Source organism: Hyperolius riggenbachi, chromosome 10 (genome assembly GCF_040937935.1).
Source record: "Hyperolius riggenbachi isolate aHypRig1 chromosome 10, aHypRig1.pri, whole genome shotgun sequence".
Classification (NCBI taxonomy): Eukaryota; Metazoa; Chordata; class Amphibia; order Anura; family Hyperoliidae; genus Hyperolius; species Hyperolius riggenbachi.
Genome location: NC_090655.1, coordinates 20,409,622 through 20,424,724, shown reverse-complemented (window position 1 = coordinate 20,424,724; position 15,103 = coordinate 20,409,622). Strand labels below are relative to the sequence as shown.

At 42.6% G+C, this 15,103-nt stretch overlaps 1 protein-coding gene and 1 long non-coding RNA gene across 2 annotated transcripts in view; one reads left to right on the top strand and one right to left on the bottom strand.

Moving 5' to 3' along the window:
• TCERG1L (transcription elongation regulator 1 like) overlaps positions 1-15,103 on the top strand; it is a 301,739-nt gene that overhangs the window by 108,732 nt on the left and 177,904 nt on the right. The gene's annotated exons all lie outside the window — the stretch shown is intronic.
• Positions 1-15,103, bottom strand: part of LOC137534074 (uncharacterized) — a 94,490-nt gene that overhangs the window by 77,946 nt on the left and 1,441 nt on the right. The window contains exon 2 of the long non-coding RNA XR_011024301.1: positions 10,737-10,897. This is a non-coding gene — a long non-coding RNA (uncharacterized lncRNA). The remainder of the gene's footprint in view (positions 1-10,736; positions 10,898-15,103) is intronic.

Sequence of the window (15,103 nt, the reverse complement as noted above, 5' to 3'; positions counted from 1 at the left end):
GGATTTTGTAATGTGGTAGTAACTTCTCTACCACAGGGGCCAATCTTGGCATCACCTTAGATGGTGAAAGTAAGTGATGCAGTCACTAATTTCTGCTGACAACTGACCTACTCGTTCTATATAAGAGAAACATGACAATGGAGGAACGTCTTAACCGTTAAAACTTTACTAAGATAGTCTAGAGGTGCGTACACACATGCGACTATAGTCGTTTGAAACGATCGTTCCCCGATCGCTTCAAACGACGATTGTTTAAAAAAAAGCAACCAACGATCATTAAGTCTAATGACGGACGAGCTAGATCGTTAAAAACTAACGATCTAGCTTGGTGGATTTTTACCAATGACGATCGTTTGCAAAAGTAGTACATCGTTGGAAACGGTCGTTTGTACTAGGCTTGACATGCGCATTTCACTATTTCTCCATGAAACTTCTAATTTTTATGCGCAAGCGCAATAGTTGCTTTACGTGATGTAACGTTCCTTCTAACGATCAGATCGTTACACACATTTAAAAACTAACTTTACTCAGGTCGTTCTTTCATCAATTAAAAGTTCGTTTGTCGTTTACAACGAACGATCGTTGTCGCATGTGTGTACGTAGCATCGGACTTACTTGGATTTGTTTAATATTCAGATCAGATTATTCAAGAGTAAACATATAGCTTACTTCTTTTTCCCCAAGAGGGAGGATAGAGATTTAGCTTCTAGTGTTATCTGTTTTTATTTGTTAATTTTGTTTTCCTTGTAGATATTACTGTTGGATTTAAAACAACTACAACTATCTTCTCACTATAGTAGCCGAGATATATTGGGGAATCCTATTTTCTACACTAGTTAGGTCCTAATTTCATACAAAATATATGAAGATGTAAGTGGGTTCCACTATACAATAAGTGCCTTGTTTTAACTCTGATTTGGATGCATTGCAATTGGTAGGCCTTTGGCCACTGCAGCAATTACTTGAAGCCACTAATTACCTTAGTCCTGAGTCTGACCAGGCAACCTTCAGGAGTCAGTCAATGTCTGGACACGGGCTAGGACAACTAGTGTTAGGTGCTTAACCATTTCCTACTGAAAACTTACACTATTTGTTCTTGTCCTTAATTGTTTACAAGTGACCTAACCTGCTAATTAGTTTCTTTCAATGTATGTAAAGTATAATGCAATTGACATCTTTTCTGAGAAATGATCCAATATACACTGTCATGTAATATTCTCTTATTCTTTCATTAAAAAATATTGTTGGAATGGTCGTAATCTGCTAATTACGATTAGGTGACATTTTGTAATTACAATTTGGACCATTCGATTGATTTTATATAATCTATTTGTAATTTAGGCTTGATGTTAGCGTAATTTCTTGAATGCTTTAGCAGTTAATAACAAATCCCCCATACAAGCTATGATCACTAAAATTGCTGCGTATGGTAAGGAGATAAGTGGGAACAAGACAAAAACATTTTTTTTCAAAAAGACCTTGTTGTAGATTTTAAGAAAATAGATTTTAAAAAATGCAAAGAAAAATGTTTTTTAAACTTTTTTTGGTTGTTTTTGAGGTTAAAAACCATTTTTCCTTTTTTGAAAAACTACAAGGTCTTTTTGAAAAAAAATTTTTTTTTTACTTTTTCCCACCATTTTCCTTAACGTATGTAGCAGTTTTGGTGATGATAGCATGTACATCTTTGCTATTAAATTCGGCAAGAAATTGTGTGAAAATCAATTTAATATCCAAATCGTAATTACGTATGGCCGTAATTACAAAAATGTACATAAAATTTTGCGTAATCATAATCATCGCTATGCACGAGTAAGCAACTATTTTCAAAAGGAAACTCCTCCCATCTACTCTACAGATATATTCACTCTATTGTTCTGTGAAGGTTCTCAATGATTAATGATCGAGGCACTCGAGACTATCTCTCTCTGGCCAAAATGCGCTTTCTGTGCTTTTCATTGACCTGATAAAGCAGGAAATGCCCGTGAAACGTGTTGTCTGACCCTACTTTGTGCAATAAAACTCAAGCGAGTTAAATATGCTGTTTTGGCTGCATTGAAACCAATAGGAAAGCTACCTCTTTTTTTCAATCAGTGTTTAATTATCTTATATTTTTGGTTGCCTCCATCTACCAATCATTACACCTCTGTTGAGAGGTTGTGTTTTTAAGTGTAGCTCTTGTTCCCATGGCCTAACCAACTACCAGGAACTGTAACCCTGAGGACCCTTGCAAACCCGAACCGTGGAGAGAATTCCTCCATAATCCTTATCTGGTGGTTGCAGTTCATATGGAACCTGAAATATGTGAGTGACTCTCTGGACATATCTTATCCTGGTGTTTTCATATATTGCACTACTGGCTCCTGGTATCGTGTCTCCCTTTGCTGTTTTTTTCCTTAGCATATTTAAAATTGATTTTCTCAAAAACTACAAGGTCTTTTTGAAAAAAAGATCCCACTATTCTCCTTAAAGAGAACCTGTACTGAGTAAAAATATTTAAAATAAACACATGAGATAACTTCAAATGAACATTACATAGTTACCTTGCCATCAGTTCATCTCAGAAGCTCACCATTTTCTTCTGACAATGATCCCTTCCAGTTCTGACAACATTTTGTCAGATCTGAAATATATCAGTTGCTGTCAGTAAAACATCAGTTGCTGTCAGTTATAACTGAGAGGAAAACTGATGTACCAGGTAATGTCCATGTTTCCCTATGGCTCAAGTGGGCAATGTTACAGTTTAACTGTGTGCTGACCAGAAAGCTGTTATGGGTAATGGCCATTTTCAAAATGGAGGACAGAGAATTCCCTTGATCACAGTGAACAAACAGGACGCGGGACAGGAGAAAGACACTGAGGAGGAGACTACATGGAAGGTACGTATGACTTGTGTATGCTTATTTTGACTTTTAATTTTCAGTTCAGGTTTTCTTTAACGTACATAGCAATTTTGATGACATTAGCATGTATTGGGGGGCTTTGCTATTAACTGCTAAAGTTGGCATAAAAATTATGCAAAAATTGTGAAATTGTGAAATTCCGCACCCTGATTACATTTACAAATTAATATAATTACGATTTCTCCTGAAATTTTGCATTACCATTTCACATCATAATTGCGAATTACGATGCAGAATTATGATTACGACTACTTAGGCAGCAGCTGACAATATATATATATATATATATATATATATATATATATATATATATATATATATATATATATATATATATATATATATATATACAAATCATGGTGCCCCTTAGCAAAATGTTGACTGTGCTCCCTTAATGCTCACAACCCTTCCTTTACCCCCCCCCCTTCCCCGGTAGTCCTCGCAGCCTAGGGTCCCATCTTACAAGGGTCAAACAGCGAGTGTAGCCATCAGGATCTTCACATTCCAAACATGTGTAGCCACAAAAACACCTTATTTGCAGGATCAGAGGTAGAGAAGGTTAGTAATCCTCAACCACCCCCAAGCCCCCCCCCCTACATACACACACACACACACCCCTCTAGGCCCTCCATACACACACACCTCTAGGCCCTCCATACACACACACACCTCTAGGCCCTCCATACACACACCTCTAGGCCCTCCATACACACACACACCTCTAGGCCCTCCATACACACACCTCTAGGCCCTCCATATACACACACACACACACACACCCCTCTAGGCCCTCCATACACACACACCTCTAGGCCCTCCATACACACACACACCTCTAGGCCCTCCATACACACACACCTCTAGGCCCTCCATATACACACACACACACACACACACCTCTAGGCCCTCCATACACGCACACACCTCTAGGCCCTCCATACACACACACACACCTCTAGGCCCTCCATACACACACCTCTAGGCCCTCCATACACACACACACACCTCTAGGCCCTCCATACACACACACACCTCTAGGCCTTCCATACACACACACACACACACACCTCTAGGCCCTCCATACACACACACACACACACACACACCTCTAGGCCCTCCATACACACCCACACCTCTAGGCCCTCCATACACACACACACCTCTAGGCCCTCCATACACACACCTCTAGGCCCTCCATACACACACACACACACACCTCTAGGCCCTCCATACACGCACACACCTCTAGGCCCTCCATACACACACACACACCTCTAGGCCCTCCATACACACACCTCTAGGCCCTCCATACACACACACACACCTCTAGGCCCTCCATACACACACACACCTCTAGGCCTTCCATACACACACACACACACCTCTAGGCCCTCCATACACACACACACACACACACACACACACCTCTAGGCCCTCCATACACATACACACCTCTAGGCCCTCCATACACACACACACACACACACACACACACACACACACACACACCTCTAGGCCCTCCATACACATACACACCTCTAGGCCCTCCATACACACACACACCTCTAGGCCTTCCATACACACACACACACACCTCTAGGCCCTCCATACACACACACACACCTCTAGGCCCTCCATACACACACACACACCTCTAGGCCCTCCATACACACACCTCTAGGCCCTCCATACACACACACACCTCTAGGCCCTCCATACACACACACACACCTCTAGGCCCTCCATACACACGCACACACCTCTAGGCCCTCCATACACACGCACACACCTCTAGGCCCTCCATACACACACACACACACCTCTAGGCCCTCCATACACACACACACCTCTAGGCCCTCCATACACGCACACACCTCTAGGCCCTCCATACACACACACACCTCTAGGCCCTCCATACACACACACTCCATACCTGCCTACTGTGCCTTATGGTAAATCTGTCCCTGACCATAAAGCACTGTAGGCACATGCCTACAGGCGCCTGATAATCGAAAGGCAGCTCACTCCCCTCCCCAAGTGCCTCCCTCCCTCAGGGCCGGGCTGAGGCATAGGCTGGAGAGGCTCCAGCCTCAGGGCGCAGTGTAGGAGGGGGCGCACAATTCATTCAGCTGTCATTCCTAATTGTGTATGAAGCAGAAAAAAATTAGAAAAGGGGATACATGGCAGTGACTGCAAGGCAGATAACTAGAGATTAAGGTGTTGGGGAGGTTTTGGGCCCCGTGACGCCTCTTAGTCTAATAGCAATCAGTGTGTGACGGTTGGGGTGGGATGGATGGAGGGGCGCACTTTGGTGTCTCAGCCTTGGGTGCTGGAGTACCTTGTCCCGCCTCTGCCCTCCCTCCTTCCCTATGCTGAGTCCTGATGAGAGAGTCAATGAGAGGCTACTCACCCAGCTCTCTGCATTCCCCTGATGAGCTCTCCCTTCAGTCATGAGCACCTCTAGCTACGTAATTCTGAGGTTCCTCTAGCTACATAATACTTAAAGAGACTCTGAAGTCTCTAAAAAAACAGTTTTTTTTTATCTTAGTAATCTGTTTAATAGCTTAGCCCTAACTAAACCGCCGCATCCCCGCAGCTGTAAACTATCTAAATACCCCCAAACTTCCCGGGGCACACTACGGGGAGCGCTTCCGTGTGAGGCAGGGCTATGAGCTGCAGCCCTGCCTCACACGCATCTGTCAGTGGTGGATCTCTGCCTCTCCCCGCTCCTCTCAGCGAAGGAAGACTGAGAGGGGCGGGGAGAGGCGGAGATCCGCCACTGACAGACGCGTGTGAGGCAGAGCTGCAGCTCATAGCCCTGCCTCACACGGAAGCACTTAGGGCAGCAAAATCCAGGACCAAGAAAGTCGTGGATTTTTCAGGGGATAAGGAGGGGGGAGTTAGGGAGGATTTAGATAGTTTATAGCTGCGGGGAGGGCTAAGCTATTAAACAGATTATTGAAATAAAAAAACGTTTTCTTAGAGACTTCAGAGTCTCTTTAAGGGGCACCTCTAGCTACTTAGTACTGAGGGTACCTCAGGTTACCTACTACTAAGGGGCACCTGTAGTTACCTATGACAGGCAAGGGAAGTAAGGGAGAAGTGACAGCTGGGCCAGCCAGCACACTTGCACTGCAATTTGGTGGGGGTTTGTAGGTTTATGGAGGGCAAAGTCTAGGGTGCCAGGACACCTGTGCCTATAAGTTCCTGTGTAGTAAATCCCAGCCTGAACACACACATACACGTCACTCACACAGAAAAGAAAGCTCTGTGCTTTGACAGGACCGGCCCTAGACTTTTTGCCGCCTGAGGCAAATTTTGAAAAAATTATTGCAGCCGCTTCGCCCCCCCCCCCCCCCTGCCGCCGCCGAGCTGGAGGGGTAGCGGGCAGGACGGGGGTATTGGGCCCCGTCACTTCCTGCAACGCCGCGGCCGTCCACTTACAATACAGTGGGCGGCATTGCAGGAAGTGACGTCAGTGGAGCGCACGCTGGATCGAGCGAGGAAGAGGTGAGTCCTCCCCGCCCGTGCCTCTTACGAGTAGCGGCTGCTTCTGATCTATTTAAGGCTGGAGGGGAGCGCAGATCGGGGGACCCAGGCGAGGGAGGGGGGGGTCCGACCCCCCTGCCCGCCGCTAGGCCCAATACCCCCGTCCTGCCCGCTACCCCTCCAGCTCGGCGGCCGGCTCCCCACACCCACCGACGGGCGGATGCCGCCCCTAGAAATGTGCCGCCTGAGGCAAAAGTTTCACCCCGCCTCATGAGCGGGCTGGTCCTGCATAGAGAACATATAAGACATTCAGGAATATGAGAAATGTATCACAGCAATCAGTAGGAGGTACAGAGCTTCGAATAACCGTGTAGATGTTTCTCAGAAACCACATGTTGTAATAAGCAGTTTCCACTTTAGAAATGCAGCATTATACAGAATACATAACAGAAGGAATGACATACTGTATATCTTGGTCACACTGCAGACTTATAGAAAACACAGAAGAACAGCAATTAGCTTGCGTCACTTGAAAAGGTTAGTGATACCCCGACAACCATCATCTGTCATTCACGGGCAATTTTTTTGTGTTGTCTGATTGGCTTCTGAATTCTGCAATTGGTCTAAAATTACCGAGTTGCGGTAATGCAGTATTTCCGCCAGTGTTGCTTGCGAGTTTTCGTCATAGTAATTTTCACGTTGATAATGCTATGTTCGATTTTCTGAGAAAATGCTTGCGTAAATAGATTGTATTTTCCGTGAAACAGTGGGGAAAAACTATAGTTTACCGCAAAAAGCGTAAATAGCAAAAAATATATATTTTCAATGGCATTTTCGCCTTCAAAATAATGTTAAAACCTAATTTAACATTATTTATGCAAAATCCAAATAAGCATCCCTAAACCATGTAATGGGTAGGATGGAGGCGCCCAATGTGTGTTCTATTTTAGTATTTTTAAATACAAATAAAAAATTATATAATAAAAAGAGAGATAACTGCTTACCTCTCCAGAAGATATAGACAGTTAGACACCAGTTCAACTGGAAGCAAGATTTTATACAAAAAGAAAGTATTTAAAAATATTAAAATAGAACTCACATTGGGCCCCTCCATCCTACCCATTACCAGTCAGACTTACTTTGGAGGCAATAGCTTTGCAGTTTTTCTGGAAAGTCTATCGTAATCGTACTACAGGAGAGCTACCGTCCAGTATCCGGTAGGACCTAGAGTACCGAGCAGGGACAGTTATTCCCTGCAGGTCTATACAGTGGTTGCAGGAACTGCAACCCACCTTTGTGAGTATATATGTATATAAGTTTATCCTCCCTATACCTGAGGATACTCTACCATTTGGCTCCCGGTCTCTCCCTACTTCTTACCTAAGTATTCTTGGCATTACAAGAATCACCAAAGAAAAAACCCTATATCCCTAAACCATAGGTGCCCACACTTTTTTGGCTTGTGAGCTACTTTAAAAAATTATCAAGTCAAAATGATCTACCTACATACAATTTTAGGAGCACACATATATATATATATATATACTTATATACACACACACACACACACACACACACATATATATATATATATATATATATATATATATATATATATATATATATATATATATATATATATATATATATATATATATATATATATATATATATATATATACACTTATATATGCACTTATACAGGATCTTCTAAAAAAATTAGCATATTGTGATAAAGTTCATAATTTTCTGTAATGTACTGATAAACATTAGACGTTCATATATTTTAGATTCAAATACACACAACTGAAGTAGTTCAAGCCTTTTATTGTTTTAATATTGATGATTTTGGCAGACAGCTCATGAAAACTCCAAATTCCTATCTCAAAAAATTAGCATATTTCATCCGACCAATAAAAGAAAAGTGTTTTTAAGACAAAAAAAGTCAACCTTTAAATAATTATGTTCAGTTATGCACTCAGTACTTGGTCGGGAATACTTTTGCAGAAATGACTGCTTCAATGCGGCGTGGCATGGAGGCAATCAGCCTGTGGCACTGCTCAGTAGTGCAGGCCGAACATGGGCCAGATGTTCGGCATGTTCGGCCCGAACGCCGAACTCAATGGAAGTCAATGGGACCCCTGAACATGCCCATTTTGGGGGCCCTATGGGGTCGCAGGCATAAGGGGGGAGCATGTCCCGATCGCGGGGGGGGGGGGTCGGAAATTCCCCCCACCCCCTCCGCTAGCGCTCCCCCCTCTGCCCGCTTCCCCATAAATTTTTTTTAAGGCAAGTTAAATAGTACCTGGTGGCTGGCACTGGCAGTGGAGTGAGGAGGAGGAGGAGTCCGAGTAGCAGAGTGACGCGTTGAGGCCGGGCAGCGGGCGGTTCAGCGGTAGTACCCTTGTGGTACTTCCGCCCTTTCTCTGTTTATCAGTACAATACAGAAAATAATGAACTTTATCACAATATGCTAATTTTTTGAGAAGATCCTGTATATATACTTATATATATACTTATATATACATACTTGTACATACAGAATGGAAAATGTAGTGGGGTCGGGATCTACCATGAAGTCCTTCGCGATCTACCGGTAGATCGCAATCTACCTAATGGGAACCCCTGCCCTAGATCATACAACTCCATAAAAGTCCATCTATTATAAGGGATAAGAGTCTAATATTGTACTTAGGGCTGCTCTCTGTAGATTGGACACACTGCCGACTACAAAAACAACTACAAACTTCTATCACATCTGGGCTGACCTACAAAACAGGTTCAAAAAAATCTGGATCAAAAGCTCAGCAGTTGTCCAGAGGACTTGATAGCTTGTTTCATTTAATCTGGGCCTCTCGCCTAAATTCCAAATCTGCTCAGATAAATTGTTTTCGTATTACAGTGTATACTACCAGTATTTCCTTGCCAATATTGTTTCATTAGTAAAAGATTCCCTGGATCTTACACCGGAGCACTCAGCCTGGGCAAAAATTTCATAGGCTGCCTTCACAAAGCATTGTGTATTCCATGGGCCTCTACGGGGTCATTATGGACAATCAGATTTTCTATAGCTCACTTTTGTAAAGAGTACCTAAATAATAAATTACAGTTTGCTTGAAACCTAATAAGTTGCCAAGATATATAAAATCACACATGATAAAGTGTGATTTTTTTTTCACCCCCTAGGATCCATATTCCAAATATGGTCTTGAAATACCCACCCCCAGTGTGAAATTGGGCCAGGATGTTTTTTTTTTTTACTTTCCATCGGCGCAAAAGATGCTGGGGAATTGATGTCATAACTCCACCCCCTATGTCCATGTGATCTAATCCAAACAGGCAGGCAGACAGACATCTGAAATAAAATTATAGCAAACAGACATGATAAGACAGGTTGCAGCTGTTCTCCTGTCTCTCCTCTCTCTACACACTGTGAAAAGAGATGTAATTTGATTCAAGCAGGCAGAGAGCAGGGGAGGGAGGGGCAGGGGAGGGAATAAAGCGAAGGAGAGGACACAATGCTTCAACATGAGGAGAAATAAGGAAGTGCTGCTACATATACAAATGTGAGTCTGTTCTATCAACTATGATGTACCAGATGTAATGTACCAGTTTATATGTTCATCTAACTATACACAGTGCCAACATATATGTATTGCCATTCAAGCCTTTTGTTTTTGGCCAGAGGTGCTCTTTAAAGAGGAACTTCAGCCTAAACACTGTCATCAAGTTACATTTGTTATTTTAATTAAAATAGATAGGTAATATAATTGCTTACCCACCCTGTTTTAAAAGAACAGGCAAATGTTTGTGATTTCATGGGGACAGCCATATTTTTAGTTGAAAATAGGTGACAGGGAGCATGAGACACAGTTCCAACTGTCCTGTGTCCTGATTACCCCTCCCAGCTGCGCGCGCTAAGCTTCAAATCTTAAATTCAAAATAAAAATAAACACATGTGCAATAAAATTTGCAGAAGAGAACAACAACATCAGAAATCCCATCATGCTTTGCACAGCATTAGGGAAAAAATGCCCGGGCAGATTTCTTTGATGGGTGGAGCTTAGCTTCTGTGCAGCCTCCACGAGCCCTCAGAAGGCTTCAGAAGCACTTGTGCCCCAGAGTGCTCCTGAAGACAGATGGGCTCCGTACGTACATGCGTGAGCGCACACCACGCATGTGCAGTATGGAGTCGTCCATCTTCCGGAGCACTTGGGGATGCCACTTTGTCTTAAAGTGAACCCGAGTTGAGTGTGGTCCAGTGTTAGTCATGGAGAGCCATTTTTCGGCTATGGTAACCTTCAAAGGGACCCTGAACAGTCGAAAAAAAATAAAATTAGTACTTACCTCGGACATCCTCTAGCCCACCGTAGGCCGCGAGGTTTCCCGGCATCCTCCTGGTTCCTCTCCCAGTCTCGCTGGCAGCTTCGTTACCGCCGACTTTTGGGCTGAAGGTCTGCCGGATACTTCCTGAATGGGGACGCTGTGCGTCATCGCGACGACCAGAACTGGATCAGAACCACACAAAAGTAATGTCATACAGAAGCTTACATATGATTTTCTAGGGTATACAACAATCTGACGTCATGTTACACAGTCTTCTTTTTTTTTTAAATGTAAAGAATCTCATCAAAGCTGATGAGGTAAAAATATACTGATGAGATAAACATTTGTATTTATCCTCCTACTCCTAAAAATGACCTATTTTTTTGGATATCTCATGATTTTATTTTATATTTAAACATTTACAAAGTAGATTAAATATGTTATTGTCTCTGCTTAGTGGCAGATGATTAAGTGTCCCAGAGCTAAAATGCATAAACTTTTGACCTTTTTCTATTTCTAAAAAAAAATTTAGGCATAGAAGTGACAGCTTCTGTCTTGTCAGTAGCTTGTCGAAAATATAGTAAATATCATTGATAAGCAAATTACAGCCATTAAAGTTGTCCTAGCATAATATAACTTATGAGGGAAGGGAGAGATAAAATACATGAACTATTAGCCTTTTTATATTTCTGGGACACTTAATAGGCTGCCACTGATTAGAAATAGTTAAACATTCAACCTACTTTGTAATTGTTTAAATATAAAAGGAACCAAGGGATACTTGAAAAGTCATTTTTAGAAGTAGGAGGATAAATGTATTTGTTGATCTCATCTGCTTATTTTCACCTCGGGTTCACTTTAAAGAGAAACCGTCACCAAGAATTGAACTTCTTCCCTATCAGTAGCTGATACTCCCTTTCCCATGAGAAATCTTTTCCTTTTCTTAACCAGATCATCAGGGGGCTCTGTATGGCTGATATTGTGGTGAAACCCCTCCCACAGTGTGATGTCAGCGTCTCACAGCAATGAGGTCCTGACATCACACTGTGGGGCTGCATTGTAGGAAATAACAGCTGTTTCCAACTGCCCAAAAAGCAAGCAGCATCTCCTTCCAGTGACATCACCTGCCAGCAGTAAAAATGTCCCCATGTGATAAATGTCGGAATGTAAATCAGGGAGAGGAAAGCTTTTACAATGGAAAAACACTGACTAAATCATTTATACATAATTATTGTAAAAATTAAGCACTTTTTTATTACATTATTTTCAATGGATTTCCTCTTTAAGCATCAAAGCATGGTTAAAAAATATTTATTGACAGATCTTCATTTTCTTTACCTAAACAGGTCTGCAGGTCTATTGCAGATTTATTTTTGCAGGTGGAAAAGGTAGGTATACAAGCCCAGTTCTGCTTCTGGCAGATAAATTATAGTCTATCAGACGTGGTGCGTTCTCAGACTTTCTCACCACCACTCTTTGAATTTTGACGGTTCCTTTTTCTCTACGAATCCCGCGTGACTTTTCCGAGAAGGCGCTTCTTCGGCATTTTGCTCATTTCGCATTTCCTTTTTTTCTGCCTCTTTATAAATGTAGCCCAAGGAAATATATCTTTAAAAACCCTCTGTGTAAAAAGCAAAGTCAAACTGTGCTGCAAATAACACCACCCCAGGCTAGAGGAGTATTGGTTGTATGAAGGGGAAATAGTTAGGGGACGTGTTTGATAAAATATGAGCGCACGATGCGGGAGTTGGCGACGGCCGGGGGAGCGGTGAAAGATGGGTCTCTCAAGAGTTAACTGGCTTTCTTCACTGGCTTATATAGTATATTAATAACATGAGGATATAGGTAGCAGCTATTCCCATGTATCAATCCTGGATGACAGATACTCTTGGTCACCCTGCAAAATTACATTTTCTATCACTTGACGTGTAACCTAAACTCTGCAGCAGAAAAAAACAAAAATGTTTTAGCTCCCTTCATAAAAATGATACTACACATGCCTTGTGTTTATACAGCTTAAAGCGGAACTTAAAGAGAAACTCCGACCAAGAATTGAACTTTATCCCAATCAGTAGCTGATGATACCCCCTTTTACATGAGAAATCTATTCCTTTTCACAAACAGATCATCAGGGGGCGCTATATGACTGATATTGTGGTGAAACCCCTCCCACAGGAAACTCTGAGGACCGTGGTACTCCTGGCAGTTTCCTGTCTGTGAACCTTGTTGCATTGTGGGAAATAGCTGTTTGGGGCCCATTCACAATTGCTGATCACAAAACGCTAGCGATTTTGCTAGCGTTTTGCTCTGGCATTTTTTGGCGATTAACTCAAAAAAAATATCACCATTTCCACCTGGCGATTTTTTAGCGATCGCGTTTTGCGCTTTTATAGCACTAAAATGTGATCGCCGGGAAACTGCATGAAAATGGTGCAGGCTACGCATGTGCGTTTAGCGTTTTTGGGCGATTTGCGGTGATTAGCGCAAATCACTCAAATGAGAATGGACCCATAGACTTTTATTACCCTTGCGCTTTGAAAAGCGCTAGCGTTTGAGCATTTTGCCGAAGTCGCCGGCAAAACGCTCAAGTGTGAATGGGCCCTGACAGCTGTTTCCAACTGCCAAAAAAGCAAGCAGCAGCTACATCACCTGCCAGCAGTAAAAATGTCACCATGTGATAAATGTCAGAATGTAAATCAGGGATTTAAAAGATTTTACAACTGGCAAACACTGACTAAATCATTTATACATAATTATTGTAAAAAATAAAGCACTTTTTTATTACATTATTTTCACTGGAGTGCCTCTTTAAACCCAATGATTGCACTTCATACCAATCAGTAGCTGATACTCCCTTTCCCACAGGAAATATTACCCATATCTCCCAAATGTCCCTGACAGTCCCTCTTTGGGAGTCATGTCCCTCTGTCCCTCTTTCCTCCTCATTTGTGTCCCTCTTTCAGGACGTTGTCCCTCTTTCTATGTAAATATATATATTTATCTACTAAAAAAGGTGTTTGATTGACTTTATTCCCATACATTAAATTGATATTATAAGGATTCCTCCTGTCAGTTGCAGTGGAGCTGCAACCGAGCAGTTTTGATTTCTCTGCCTGCATTTGGTTGCTTGGTTTTGATTGTATTCACAATGAGTCTCATTGCTTTTTGCAATCACTCTGCAGTTCAGAGTATCTCAGGATGTTGTCATGAATCCACCTACGGCTTGCTGCAGTTGAACTGCAGCCAGACAGCTGTGGATTTCTTACATGCATGTGGTTGCATAATCTGTCCTTTCCATTCACAGGCAGCTTGCAGCCTTCAATCAGTCTAACACAGGATTGCATGATTACCATTCAGCTGTGTGGGAATTTGCATGTCTGCTCTCATTGGCTGATGTCCGTAGAAAAACCTGCCTCTCCTCTCAGACCTCGCCCGCCATAGCGTTCAGCTTAGCCATAGTTGATTGCTGGGTTCCTGGTGTGAAAGTGTTATTATTGTATTGCATTCTTACCTTGCCTGCCTGGTCTTTCATTGCACCCGCAGGGGTACAGTGAAGTCTTATTCATCCTGATAGTTTGGAGACTGCCTTCACCACGTTGGTGACTGGTAGTATTCCTGCCTGTTCTGTTCCTGTGGGCGTGACTGTAGCAGCGGTTGCTATTAGTTACGCTACTACCTGTTTGTCTTGTCCGTACCAGTGTGGATGTTTGCTATTGCTGGGCAAACTATCCCTCTGTCTGCCTGTCCCTGTAAGTCTTGTTCCTGTGGATGTAAATATGCTGCGGTTGCTATTAGTTATGCACCTACTTGTTTGTCTTGTCCTTGTCCATGCAGATGTTTGCTATAGCTGGGGCAGCGATTAGATTGGCAAGCATTCAGTCTGTCTCTCTGTTGTCTGTCTTTGTTACTCATTGTGCTGGACATCAGAGATTCAGGGCTTCGGTTGCCCTAGACAACCATTGTGTCTTGTTATTTGTAGTGGTTATCAGAAGCTCAGAGCTGCGGTCGCTCTGAGCAACTTTGCTCCTTTATCCATAGCTCCTGGTGTGATCTGTGTGACCTCCTCCACAAAGCATTTCTGCTCTACTGCCTACTATCACCCAGTTGCATAGTCTTGTTTGCTCTGGTGGTACTCTGGCTTTCTTGGGCCCCAGTTGCTATACCTTGCACTAATTGTAAAATGCTAATATGAAGGAAAATGAACCAGGATAGAAAGGCCCAGTGTGGTAAAATAACATATTTTTCCTGTGAAATCTTTATGGTATGCGTGACTAGGGGTGAGATCAGGGGTGTGGCAGGGGCGTGGCTTAAGTGTCCCTCTTTCTCATCTCAAAAGTTGGGAAGTATGATATTACTCTTTTCTTAAATAGATCATCAGGGGAGTATGT